Consider the following 14,274-nt stretch of genomic DNA (forward strand, 5'->3'; position numbering starts at 1 on the left):
TATAGATAGATAGATAGATAGATTGATAGATAAAGATACATTAGATAGACATATAGATAGATAGATAGATAGAGAGAGAGAGAGAGAGAGAGATAAATAGATAGATAGATAGATAAATAGATTTGAGTTAGATAGATATGAGATAGATAGATATATAGATAGATATGAGATAGATAGATTTGAGATAGATAGATAGATAGATAGATAGATAGATAAATATGAGATAGATAGATATGAGATAGATTAGATAGATAGATAGGTATGAGTTAGATAGATATGAGATAGATAGATAGGTAGATAGATAGATAGATAGATAGATAGATATGACATAGATTAGATCAGGGGTGTCCAACCTTTTAGCTTCCCTGGGCCACATTGGAAGGCGACGAGTTGGTTTGGGCCGCACATAAGATACAATAACGATAGCTGATCATCCAAAAAACCATAGAAAACATAGTTAACATATATATATATATATATATATATATATATATATATATATATATATATATATATCACTATATATCACTTTTTTTCAAATCCCCCTATACTTACCTTTCAATCGCCCTGTTCAAAAAATCCTCTCTAGTTATTATACTATAATCACTTTTTGTATTGTTTCGATGCAATATCAATAAAGTGCATTTAAGCCAGGCATTGTATATCAGGGTGCCCTGACCAGGCCTGCGGTACCTGACATATACATCACTGTGACCCCAAATTGTGACCTGTTTTGCTAATTACACCACTATGTTAGTTAAGGTATAACAACTTATAATGGGCCAAAGAGAATAATATAGAATGCCCCATTAGTATTACAAGTAGAAGTATGTAGCAGGGAGATAAGGTCCATGATGCTCCAGGACCAGGTGACTTTTATTCACTGGTCAGCGTCCCTTGAAATAATAAAAAAAATCCCCCTTAACTTACCTTTTAAACGGCTTGTTTTCCTGTCCTCTTCTCTTCTTTTCTCCAATTCTGTGCTGCTGATTGTTCTTCTCGCGCGGGTGACTCCTCTGTGCTGCGCTCCGCAATGGATGTTGGGCGTGATGACATCACGCCCGACATTCACTGCGAGCACCGCATGGAGGAGGAGACAAGGGAGGGAGCCGGAGTACCAGCTGACGTGACCGCAAGGTAAGTATTTTCTTTTCTTTTTTTTGCAGGATTTTTTTTTTCATTAACAGTGCTGCCCCCTTGCCACAACCAAAACTCCTTCTGGGCCACATTTACAGGCGTGCTGGGCTGCATGCGGCCCGCGGGCTGCGGGTTGGACTGGATTAGATAGATAGATAGATAGATAGATAGATAGATAGATAGATAGATAGATAGATAGATAGATAGATATGAGTTAGATAGATATGAGGAAGATAGATTTGAGTTAGATAGATATGAGATAGATACTCCCAACAACCCGTTGGTTTGGGCCAATGACGAATAAAAGTAAAAATATATAAATAAATAAAAGGGATCTGAAATACTGTCTATGGAGTTTGCGATCTGTCACAATGTAAAATCTTTGGTCTGACACCTTTGGTTATATAAGTATTTTTGCAGAAGGTTTGAGTTTTTCTGTCGTCCACTTTTTTCTGACTGTCAGTAAACTTACTAACGATTGACAACACTGTTTACGTTTCTTTCCCTTTTGTTTCTCTCTCCTGCTGACACTGAGTCTATTCTCTGCACAATATAAGCATAATTAAGGTATGATTTGTTGTTTCTGACTTACTGTATGATTTAAACCTTGCGCATATATTATTCCCAAACACAAAGACTGGTTCTGTGTTTGTGGCTTCGTGATCGACTATGAGAAAATTGCACTTGTTTTTCCCAAACATAAAGTTATTATTCTAAACCTCAAGCGGACGCGGATCACTGCTCCGGTAAATGTTGCCAATTAAGTTAATATTTTTGAACCATTACATTTTACTAAAATGCATTATAGACAAAACAAACAGTAAAAGGTCATTCACCACCGTGTCAATGTAAAGCTATATAACGGTTTAATGTTTAACACGCCAGGTCATGTAGATGTTTTGGTCTTAAATTTCCTCACAATACAAATCACATTACATGATGACACATATTGTGGAGTTTGTTGTTATATAAATGATTAATAATAAAAACCAGAGACAACAATTGTGTAAAAAAAATAAAAAATAGAAAACACTATTCTTTAATTAAATTTATTGAAGCAATCAACATTTTACAGTAAAAAAATAAATATTATGACTTATAATAACAAATACAACATAGGTATTTGATTGGATGGTATAGCCTGTAACAAAAATGACAAAGTATATACAACAAAGCAGAAAGTATCAGTTCCAAGCCTTAAAAAAGTACATATTGGCTGCTTTGTATGTAGCATTCAAACACTGGACAGCTTTATTGGTACATTGCAATTTGGAGTTTAGCCAGGACACTCCCCCTCTCTAAGTCTGTCCCTGTATTTTGTATTTATCCTCCCTGCAGTGCGACATGGTTTTTCCAAGGTGTGAATGTTCTTCCCTTCTTTTCCCTTTGCTTCTTATTGTAAATGAGACCCATAATGCATTTGGGCAGCACAGTCGCTTAGTGCTTAGCACTTCTGCCTTACAGCACTAGGGTCATGAGTTTGATTCCCAACCATGGCCTTGTCTGTGTGAAGTATGTATGTTCTCCCCGTGTTTGTGTGGGTTTCCTCTGGGTGCTCCAGTTTCCTCCCACACTCCAAAAACATACTGGTATGTTAATTGCCTGCTAACAAATTGACCCTAGTGTGTGTGTGTGTGTGTGTGTGTGTGTGTGTGTGTTAGGGAATTTAGACAGTGAGCCTCAATGGGGCAGGGACTGATGTGAGTGAGTTCTCTGTACAGCGCTGCGGAATTAGTGGCGCTATATAAATAAATGATGATGATGATGATGAGGATGATGATAATGTATAAGACTTACCACTTAACTTTCCCAATTTCAGCTGGACAGTCCCGATTTTAGGACTCTGTTGTGCAGGGGACATGTTTGTATGTGGTGGGCAGCCCTCTGGGGGCGTGGCCAAGGCCCTGTACTGTATAGCCACACCCCCATTTTGCTGTGGTCACGCCCCCCATTGGTCGGAACAGATATGGAGGAAGGTAAAATAAAAAAAGGCATTTTTTGCATGGCATTTTGCACTGGTGATAGTGTAAGCGATTGTCTACATTGAAGAGAGAGACATCCTCAACCGAATGTATTGTAAAATTCTTCCCTATACATGTTAGAGATCAACGTTGATATAGAGTATGAAAATGTTTTATTCAAAGTTAAATGAGGGACAATTTCTGACAGTGAAACAACCCAGATATCACCTCAAACGATCAGAGGATATACATTAAATTAGTTGAAGTGACTCTTCACTACCAAGGGTTGAACCATTACCAAATCTAAATTGTTTGACCAGTCCAACGGTGAGAAATGTTTAATAACTGCAGTTTAATATTGCTGAGCTTGGGATATTGTGAATATTTGTGTATGTTTGTATTATTTGAGTCATTTTTCCAGAATTTGGCAAACTGTGAGAGCTTTTAAGAGAGAGATTTACCATTGATCTGATATGGGTGATATCTTCAGCCAGTCATGTAATAAATGGGTGTAAAGCTTGTACGTCTGGGACTTCAGGGTTTCCTATAGGTGGTAATAAAAGAACGGTGACTGTTAACATTATATTTGCGTTGCTTATGATAGGCCAGATTTTTTTAAATGACATTAACAGGGGTTTATCAAAATTTCTGCAGGAATTTTTTTGTTTATGTAAGCAGGGTCGTGGCTGGGATCTCCATCGCATGCGTCCCTTGAACATACTCCCAAACAGACTAGGGTCAACTTGTTAGCAGCCAATTAACCTACCAGTATGTTTTTGGAGTGTGGAAGGAAACCGGAGCACCTGGAGGAAACCCACGCAAACACGGGGAGAACACACAAACTCCCCAAAGATAAGGCCATGGTCGGGAATTGAACTCATGACCCCAGTGCTGTGAGGCAGAATTGCTAACCACTGAGCCACCGTCAGACTTGTGTTTTTGTAAAAAGATTTGTCCAGCCCCAATATTAGCATAAGTATCCTTCCTATGTAGCCGGTCTCTGATGGATCTAAGAATTCCTCCATAAATATATAACTTTAGGTTAGTGAAATGAATTCCTTCTTCTGGAGAGTGTTGTTGATGTTTTATTAGACCTATTCTGGGATGTTTATGTTGCCAAATACATTTTCTGAATTCTCCATTTATTAGTTTCTTGTCCTTAGAGGTATTATAGCTGTATTGTAAAGTGCTACGGAATTTCCTGGCACTTTAATTGAATGTTGATGATGATGATGATTATAACTAATGCAAAACACTCTCAAGCATTTGTAATTTGATCCACAGGATTTTCAGCATCGTACACAACACTTTGAAAGACTGTAAAAGGTACAGTAATTATTTACTAACAAAGCCAATCAGTCTGTAACTTATAACAACCAATCGGCAATTCACTTTGATCGATATAGTGCGAGTTAAAGTCTTCGTATACCAGACGAAGTGAAAGCTCAAACCCCACTGTCTAGCTGCCGATCTCTCAGATTTAATCTTACAGGTTCCCCCAGGGTTTTGTACGCAATGTATTGTTTATTTTTATGGTGACTCTCTAATTAGAAAATAATGAAAAATATGGTTAAGCAGGAGGGGTCACAGGCTATACAAGACAGTAACAGCGAGCCAAAATCATGGGGTAAGCAAGCAGGGTCACAAGGCAGGCAGCAAGAACTGGAGTTAGGTTCATGCAAAGCCATTAACAGGCAACCAATTCACAAATCACACCCAACTGACAGCCGACAGGCCTCCATGCAGACTGATGAAGTGCACACGCATGTGCCTAGTCACGTGCTATCGTCACACCGTGTGTCTATGTATGGAGTATAATAACTCTGCGTGGACACAAGTGGAACCAACACTGTTACGGTGCAAATGCAGCAACACACATATATAAATGGAGAGTGGTCAACCCTCCTCCCCTCCACTAAAAAGACCATTGACACACCCACCTGCCACACACCTTGCAAAATTCCCAGTAGTCTGAACAATGGGACAGTTAGTAGGTATTTAATGTGAAGCCTTTGGTTGAGCCCATGTGAGAATAATCTGCTAGAAATGATTATGACATTGGATGCTAAAGGTTATTGCACAAATGCACTTTTGGGGGTAAATGTATGAAAGTCCGTTTTTTTCATCTCGCGGGAAATCGACAACTTTACAGCTAAAATTTAAAGCGGCGATGGCTTGTAAAGGTAAGTTTGCCTTTACAAGCCATCGCCGCTTTAAATTTTAGCTGCAAAGTCGCTGATTTCCCGCGAGATGAAAACAATGGACTTTCCTACATTTATCCCTTGGTGTTAAATGGCCCCAATGTCACTTTACAAAGGGCTGGCAATCTGTGGCCCTCATATACTAAGCACACTTGATACGCACTATAAAACGCATCGGGTTTGTGCTTAGGCCTAGAAGGCTCCGGTGGTAACACTCTGCGACGATCGCAGAGGGGGGGAGGGAGTGTGAATAGAGATAAGGTTAGAGATGTAGGGAGCAGTGGAATTGGCGAGGGCCTTGTAAGTCAGAGTGAGAAGCTTGAACAGGATTCTGTAGGGGAAGGGGAGCCAGTGAAGGGCTTGGTAGAGTGGGGAGACAGAAGTGGAACGGCGAGAGAGGAAAATAAGACTAGCACCGGCGTTAAGTACAGATCTAAGAAGAGCGAGATGAGAGAGGGGGAGGCCGATAAGGAGAAGGTTGCAGTAGTCCAAGCGGGAGATAATCAGAGAGTGGAGGAGAGATTTGGTGGCATCCTGGGAAAGGAAGGGCCGGATGCGGGCAATGTTGTGCAGCTGGAAGCGGCAGGATTTGGCGAGAGAGTGAATGTGAGGGGCAAAGGAGAGAGAGGAGTCGAGGATGACACCTAGGCAGCGAAGTTGGGAAACAGGGGAGATAGAGTAGTTGTGGACAATGATAGAGAGGTCAGAGGGGAAGGAGGTACGAGAGGGAAGAAAGACAATGAGTTCAGTTTGAAGAGGTGTATAGTGAAAATAGTAGGGGTCCAAGGACAGAACCCTGGGGAACACCGACTGGAAGGGAGGAAGAGGGGGAGAGAGACCCAGAGGTGGAAACAGAGAAAGAGCAGTCGGCAGATCTTGGACTAGATGTAGAGAGAAAAGGTAACTGTTGTGGGTGCAACTATCCTTGGGGGTAAAGATTCATCTCTGAAAGTCAGCATTTCTAAAGTGTATTTAAACAGTACAACAGACAAAACCAATATTATTCGAGAAGTACTAAGACACTGTTTGGAAAAGAGATAGGTACAATATACCTGCTGAAAAGCCGAGCAACAAGTAAACATACTAAGGGGTATATTTACTAAACTGCGGGTTTGAAAAAGTGGAGATGTTGCCTATAGCAACCAATCAGATTCTAGTTATCATTTATTTAGTACATTCTACAAAATGACAGCTAAAATCTGATTGGTTGCTATAGGCAGCATCTCCACTTTTTCAAACCCGCAGTTTAGTAAATCTAGCCCATGCTATCTGTTCTAAACTTGTGAAACTTTTTTAAATGATAGATTGTCTTTGTATAACTACCAAATGTTGGTTGCCATAGGCGATATCTCCACTTTGTCAAACCCGCAGTTTAGTAAATATACCCCTAAATCTCCTTCACCCCAGCCAGCCACAAAAATAAGTTAATAACATTTGCAATTAAAAAACAAACCTTCCTCTGCCCAATCAGTCATAATATTAAAACAATAGCACTCACATTTAATACAGAGAGCCCATCAACCACATATTACATTAATAGCCTAAACTTTTAATATTAATATCATAATCATAATTGCCCTCACCTGCTGCTTTATTATATAGATAGTCCTCAGATTACATAAATAAACCCCACATTTAATAAAAAGGCACCCTATATTAAATGAATAGCCCATCACCTACTGCTACATTACATTAATAGCACCCACATAACATAAGTAGCCCCCATCAGTCCCACATTACATTAATATCCTACCACCACCACCACCACCCTGGGTCTCCACTGTAGACTTACTATTCATATTAAGACAATTTCCCACAGAGAGACATCAACACAAAATAAACACAAAGTGGAGTGTGGTATGGGACCATTACAGCATCAGGGACCATGATGGATCCAGCTAATAATATCTGTAAGTATGCTTTTGTTTTTTACTTTAATTTCTTTTTCTCCAGTCCATCTCTAAAGCATCCCTTCATCTTTGCGAAATCTATAGAATAGGACATGATTCATTGTTTCACATTATAATTTATAGTAATATTTGTAATAATGCTAACAGAAAAACAGGTTATTCTAGTTATTTATGGGAATTAATGGTTAATGTGGCCTTATACACAGAACCCACTAGGGAAGCCACTATACATGGTGAAATGCATTTGAGACCACCTACCTAGACTACAAGAAAACTTTGCTAATTATTTACTTTTTTTTATTATCCTTTATTTATTCTTTTATTTTATTTTATTTTACCTTCATTTACTTGTATTTATTTATATCTATTCACTTTATTTTATTTCTACATATGCCCTTACTATTCTATGTATACTGTCAACTATATTTCTAAGAAATTTCCTACTTTCACTTGCATAGATTTTTTTCATTTTACTCTCATTTGCATTAATTTTGACTTTTATCCACTCTTCGCTCCTACTATACTTCCAATCTCACCCCAACTTTCACAGTTTCACCTCTTTTATTTATCCCCACCACATATGTCTATCCTTTTCTACTACCATATTTGTCTCTATTATCTTATTCATTTATCCATCTATATTTATTTATTTATATCTTTGCTTCATCTCCAATTTGCTACTCTTTTGAGAATCTTCAGCCTTTCCTTATATCCATCTTCTAGGAATTTCCACCCACACTCATAAATCTGCCACTTCTGTACTAAAACCCTCATCCGGTCTAACTTCACTCCTATCTCCAGTCGCTTTTCGTACATTCATCCCAGTTTCCCACATTTATTATATTATAGATATAATTTTAGATACCTGCATTTTCACTTCTACTTCACTTCTACTACAATTATACCCCCACCCCACTTTGACTTCCATCAAGACTCATATCCTTATCCTTACTTACACCACTATCATATCCCCCCTTATTATACCATATCCTACTTTTATATATATTCCCAATTCAAAGACCCCTAACCTTTGTCTCTAACCCTAATCCATCCTACACAACATACCCTGTATATCTATCTATAACATCTTTCCACTCTCCACCTTATACACCTCCATTTCTGTTATAACTGTACCCCTAACTCCATCCCTACCCCCATCCCCTTTCCCATTACATACCCTCTCTTCTCTAACGTCTTATACTCAGAACTGCAATTCCAGTTCATGACCATCTAATCCTTTCTATTATCTCCCTTTTTCTGCACCAAACATCCACCCAGGACAACCACCCCAGCTCTACGCTACAAACACCATCCGGTTCCACGAACCTGGCCCATGTCAAAACGACAAAAGCCACGAATCCACTCCACGACAACCCACCACGGCCAGAATTCCACGGCTACAGAAAGATAAGCATTAATGTGGCCTTATATCTGACAAACTAACACATGCGGTAGAAACAAAAACACGCCATCCTGTTAACAGTTTGTAGCAGTAGGTCTAGAAATGAGTGAAGTTGTGGAACAAGTCCACACGAAGCAAATTTTTTGACAGAGCAGGTCAGTTTGCAGGGGTGCGAAGCTCTGCTTGGTCATAGAGGTCATGACTCATCTTCGAACACATGTCCATTTGCATGCCACATCTTGCTTGATGTAGCTCTGTGCATGAGACAGAACAGGACTTACACCAGTGAACACAATTGCACAAAATTCATATCCACCCACAAATGACAATTGCAACGATTTGCAGGGTGGAACAGGCGTAGGAAGAGGCAAAATAATGTAGGCAATGTACAGTAGGGGCATGCCAAGTTTAAGTATCACTTGCACCAGCTACAGGGCAGGTGTAAGTAGGGCCGGTACAAGGTTTCTCGGTGCCCTAGGCAAATGTTCAAACCACTTCATCACAGTGTCCCCCCAGCAGCACAATATCTCCCATCCTGCAGACCGCCCCAGACTGCATCAAGCTGCTGCCCCCCTTGAATCACACTACTATCCCCCTTAATCACACTACTGCCCCTCTCCACCACACTGTTCCCCCTCCTGCTTTATACTGCCCCCCTTGCTTCGCACTGCCCCCTTCTGCTTCCCACTGTTCCCACCCTTCTGCTTCACACTGTCCCCCCTTCTGCTTCACACTTCTCCCCCCCTTCTGCTTCACACTTCTCCCCCACATGCTTCACACTGCCCCTCCTCTGCTTCATACTTCTCCCTCTTTCTGCTTCACACTCCCCCCCTTCTGCTTCATACTTCTCCCTCTCTCTGCTTCACACTCCCCCCCTTCTGCTTCCCACTGACCCCCCCCCTCCATTCCAGGTGTGTTTGATTGCACGCCCCACCCCCTGTGAAGCTGTTCATCAGCCGGGGGCTGTGCACAGCATTAGTGCACACTGACGGCGCCCCCCAGAGCCTATCGCCCTAGGCAGCTACCTAATGGAAACGCCGGGCCTGGGTGTAAGTGACGACTGATAGTGATGACTACACGTATGCATGCTACAACATGTGTTTGCAAGTAAGAGAGACTATAAAAATGCATTTTATGTACAGTACGCATTAAGAACATCCTGATCTGCAAAAAATGAAAACAAATATTTTTTTAAACATATATTTTTATTAATGACTATGGGCCTGATTCATTAAGGATCTTAAATGAAGAGGATTCTTATTTCAGTCTCCTGGACAAAATCATGTTACATTGCAAGGGGTGCAAATGAGTGTTCTGTTTTGCACATAAGTTAAATACTGCCTGTTTATTCATGTAGCACACAAATACTTGATAGCTTATTTGTACACTGAAGTTGATTTTTGTGTGCTACATGAAAAAACAGACAGTATTTAACTTATGGACAAAGCAGAACACTCATTTGCACCCCTTGCAATGTAACATGGTTTTGTCCAGGAGACTGAGATAAGAATCCTCTTCATTTAAGATCCTTAATGAATCAGGCCCTATAATATTAAGAGTCGTAAATTAATTTCATGATTTTTTTTTTCCTGCATGCTTTCTGATAGGACTTTATATTCCACATATGCATGTCCGTATCTTGCACTGTGTTCTGTCTGTCTGCACATGGTAAGTAAAGTATAGCCAGAACATACTTATAAATGGAATTGTTTCTTGAGATCCGCTAGTATTTGAATATGGGCGTACATACTTGCAAGTTACGTAAATCAGACACACAATCTTCAAGTTCTACCTTGCTTTGCCATTTGTATTTGTTAATTCTGCTTTTCGCGGCGTTAATAAAATAAAAAATGGGATCTGGGACAATAACTCTAAATATATTTTTTATTGTAGTCAATATACTCAGCCATTTTTGCCATTGTTTATTGTTATATTGTGTAATAGTATATATCTCAGCCACATAACCATGCAGTAGTCTCAAGGAACACCGGATAGTAATTACAATAGAACAAATACTGTCTATGGCTTGCATGCATAGTTCCATCATTTCTTGCACATATTATTCATAAATGTTTGTAATGTTTTAGTGCATAAATTTGCACTGAGCTGATTTTTCTAAATAAAACAAAAACATATCGCTCTGCCTTGCCGCCCTACAAATCACTGTGTTTGTTTCTACGGCGGTAACAGCCATTTAAATCGATACAAGTTCAATCGGAAGTTTATTTAAGAAAGTTTCACTTTTCTCGTACAACTTTCAACCGTTTATGTTTATAACTCTTAATTTTTGTGTGTTTTATATTGCTTCCCTGCAATGTGCTATTTAGCTTCTCAAAGGCAAAATAAATGCAGAAAATAATAATTAAACCCTTTCATAAACTAATAAAAATAATTGTAGCAAATGAACCTGGATTTGAACTTCATTTTTTTGTTTGTTTGTTTGTTCGCTTGTTACAACATAAAACATGTTATTGTTTTTGCACACTTTCTTTATTCTTTTAAGTTTCTTTATGTTTTAATCAAAATAATACAATATATCTGCTTTGCCAGCAGCCCACAATAAGGGAGGAAGGGGCCAACTACCCTTTAATTTTCTAAATGCTACTGTTTTGTAAGGCTGTGTCATGCCTCTCAGTTCAAACATGCTTCCCCTCTTTATTTATTCATGGGCCTTTTTCTCAGTCAGTGGTGTTGAATAATAAAACAGCCCAGGATCAAATGGGCCAATTCTCCACGCCTGACACCAACTGCTCCTGTTCTCTGGGTCCTGCCAAGCGTTGCCTCCGATAATGAGTGGGATTTGGTTAAACAGTAAATTAATGAATAATGAAATATCCAGGTTGATCAGTTAGAGAGCACGCTTGCTCTGCCCTGGGCTAAACGCTGGAGGCTGAAATTACTCTCAAACGGCACTTGCCTGTCTGCTGGGCTGGATAACTATTTTACAGACCATTGCTTGACAGAATGTTAGGACGGGGAGGGTGCAGGGAGTGGGTGCCGGGAAATAGGAAATAAACTGGGATAAGGATCATCGGAGTATTGCATACAGAAGAAGACAAAAAATAATAATCTTGTCGTTGTCTGCCAGGAATTTGTTTCCTGAACAGCAATTATTGGTATTAAGGCAATAATATAACATAATAGGAATAATAATAATAATAATAATAATAATAATAATAATAATGATAATAATAATAATAATAATATATATAATGATAATAATAATAATAATAACAATGATAATAATAATAATAATAATAATAAAATATTGATGATGATAATAATAATAATAATAATAATAAAAATAATGATGAGGATAATAACAATGATAATAATAATAATAATAATAATAATAATGATGATGATAATAATAAAATATTGATAATAATAAATATAATAATAATATTGATAATAATAATAATAATAATAATAAAAATAATGATTATAATAATAATAACAATGCTAATAATAATAATAATGATAATAATAATAAAATATTGATAATAATAATAATATTGATGATAATAATAATAATAATAATGATAATAATAATAACAATGATATGAAGACTATTGATTTTATCTTCTCTTTATCTATTCCCATTAGGCTTCAATTATATATATATATATATATATATATATATTTATTTATTTATTTATTCACATGTGTTTTTCATTTGTGTAGCTGACCAGCATTATCTGTAACCCGTATGCAGTGGCAACAAAAAGAGGTTTGTACCCGAGTTTAAGGAGGACCGATAGTGATGACTGACATAGTTTTTGAATTAAAAAGTACACGTATATGTGCCACTGGCTATAACAATACAACTGTATGCAATCAAGAGAGACTATAAAAATGCATTGTATGTATAATACACATTGAAATTATCTTTATTTAAGTAAATAATGTAAAAAAAAAGAAATGCAACTTTTTTGCAAAAAATATTTCTATCAATGATTATACTGTTAAAAGTTGTTATTTTCATTTTTGTTAAAAAAAAACCTTGTGCTATCCTGCGGTCTGTTCTGTGTCTACATACGGCAAGTGCTGTTTAGGCAGAGCGTATTTACAACCAGATTCATATTGGAGCGTCTCTTGAGATACGCTTGTATTTCAATAAGGCTGGAACTGCGCTCAAGTTTTGGGCACTTTTTTAAAACGAAAACTCTGTGCACGCTGCTTTCAGACATAAATAAGGCTCTTGGGACCTGATGTAGAGTTGGATGAAATTAAAATCGTAAGTGTAAAATGCATCTCGTAGATTACACAGGATTCCAAGTCACACAGATCTTTAGAATACTGTGCAAATCGCACAAACACACCTCTTTATCTGCCTTACGGGCCGGTGTGCATGATATACTGAAGTGTATCAGTCATAGCAGCCCTATAAAGCAGATTACTAAATAAATAAATTAATGTAAAGAAAAAAAATGTGCATCTTCACCCCAAACAGCACAATGGTTGATTAAGCTGTTTGGGAGGGGGTACACACAATTTTTTTATATTGAATTATTTTTTTACTTCTATATTTAATACAGCAAGGTCTGTTGCACCAGGAGAAAGCACCCGCAAAAGATACGTAGAGACCTCTCTGTGGCTGTTTTCATCTCAGCACAGCATGTAGGGTACGTGAACACGCCTGTACATTGCTAGGCTCACCCACTACCTCACCCGTTCCACCTCTCTAAGCGCAGAGAGGTGTAATAGAGAGAACCGTCTCATTCAGAGTGCAAACTGAGACGGATCCTTGGCTAAAAGTGCTTTCTGCGCTGATCAGTTGGACTTGCGCCCGACTCTACATCAGGCCCTTGGTGTTGAAAGTGTGCTCCTGAATTCTTGTCCTGTATTATGCAATTACATTTGACAAATTCGGTAATATATTGGAAGGTAGAGTAGGCAATAATAAGACACATTTTTTAAAATATGTTTGTACATAGCAAAGGACATTTACTTTATAAACTCTTTAATTCCCATTGTATAAATCAATACAGAACTAGCAAGTTTTGCCTTTGAACACATTGCCGTTTTAAATTTGCCCAGCAAAGTGCCAAATATCGCCGATTTTCTAGAATTGCTGATTAATACATTTATCCCCAAACCTAATTCTATTTGGCTACCTAAGTCACTGGTAAAGTTGGCAAACTTTATGGGTGATTGAAATGACCCACTGCTTTTTAAAGGGACTGCAGACTTAAGAAGTATTAAATGCCCCCTACAGGATTTGATAGCTTTCAGTTGGGATTGCATTGAAAATGATGTTGAGTGTCACCAAAGTGGCCGAGGCCGGCTCACAACCAATCAGGTGCTGCCCTCGTGGTACTGAAGGGTTCAATACACTGAATACACTGAATACAAAGCACTGAGCACATTTTATATATATATATATATATATATATATATATATATATATATATATACACTCAAATATATAAACCTTCTCTATGGCTGATAGAGTCGTCTAGACATTTTGGTAAATTTCTACAAGTGACTTATTGAAATCACTTTCTCACTTATCTTTAGTAATAATGAATTGGTAGCCTATGGAATATGTCTGAAGTTAAACAACACTGTGTCTTCCATGGATACAACATGAAACTATTGACATATCCACAGAAGAAAGATTACATTTGGAAATCCCACGTCCTTGGGTAAAATCTCGAGAA

Source organism: Mixophyes fleayi, chromosome 3 (genome assembly GCF_038048845.1).
Source record: "Mixophyes fleayi isolate aMixFle1 chromosome 3, aMixFle1.hap1, whole genome shotgun sequence".
Classification (NCBI taxonomy): Eukaryota; Metazoa; Chordata; class Amphibia; order Anura; family Limnodynastidae; genus Mixophyes; species Mixophyes fleayi.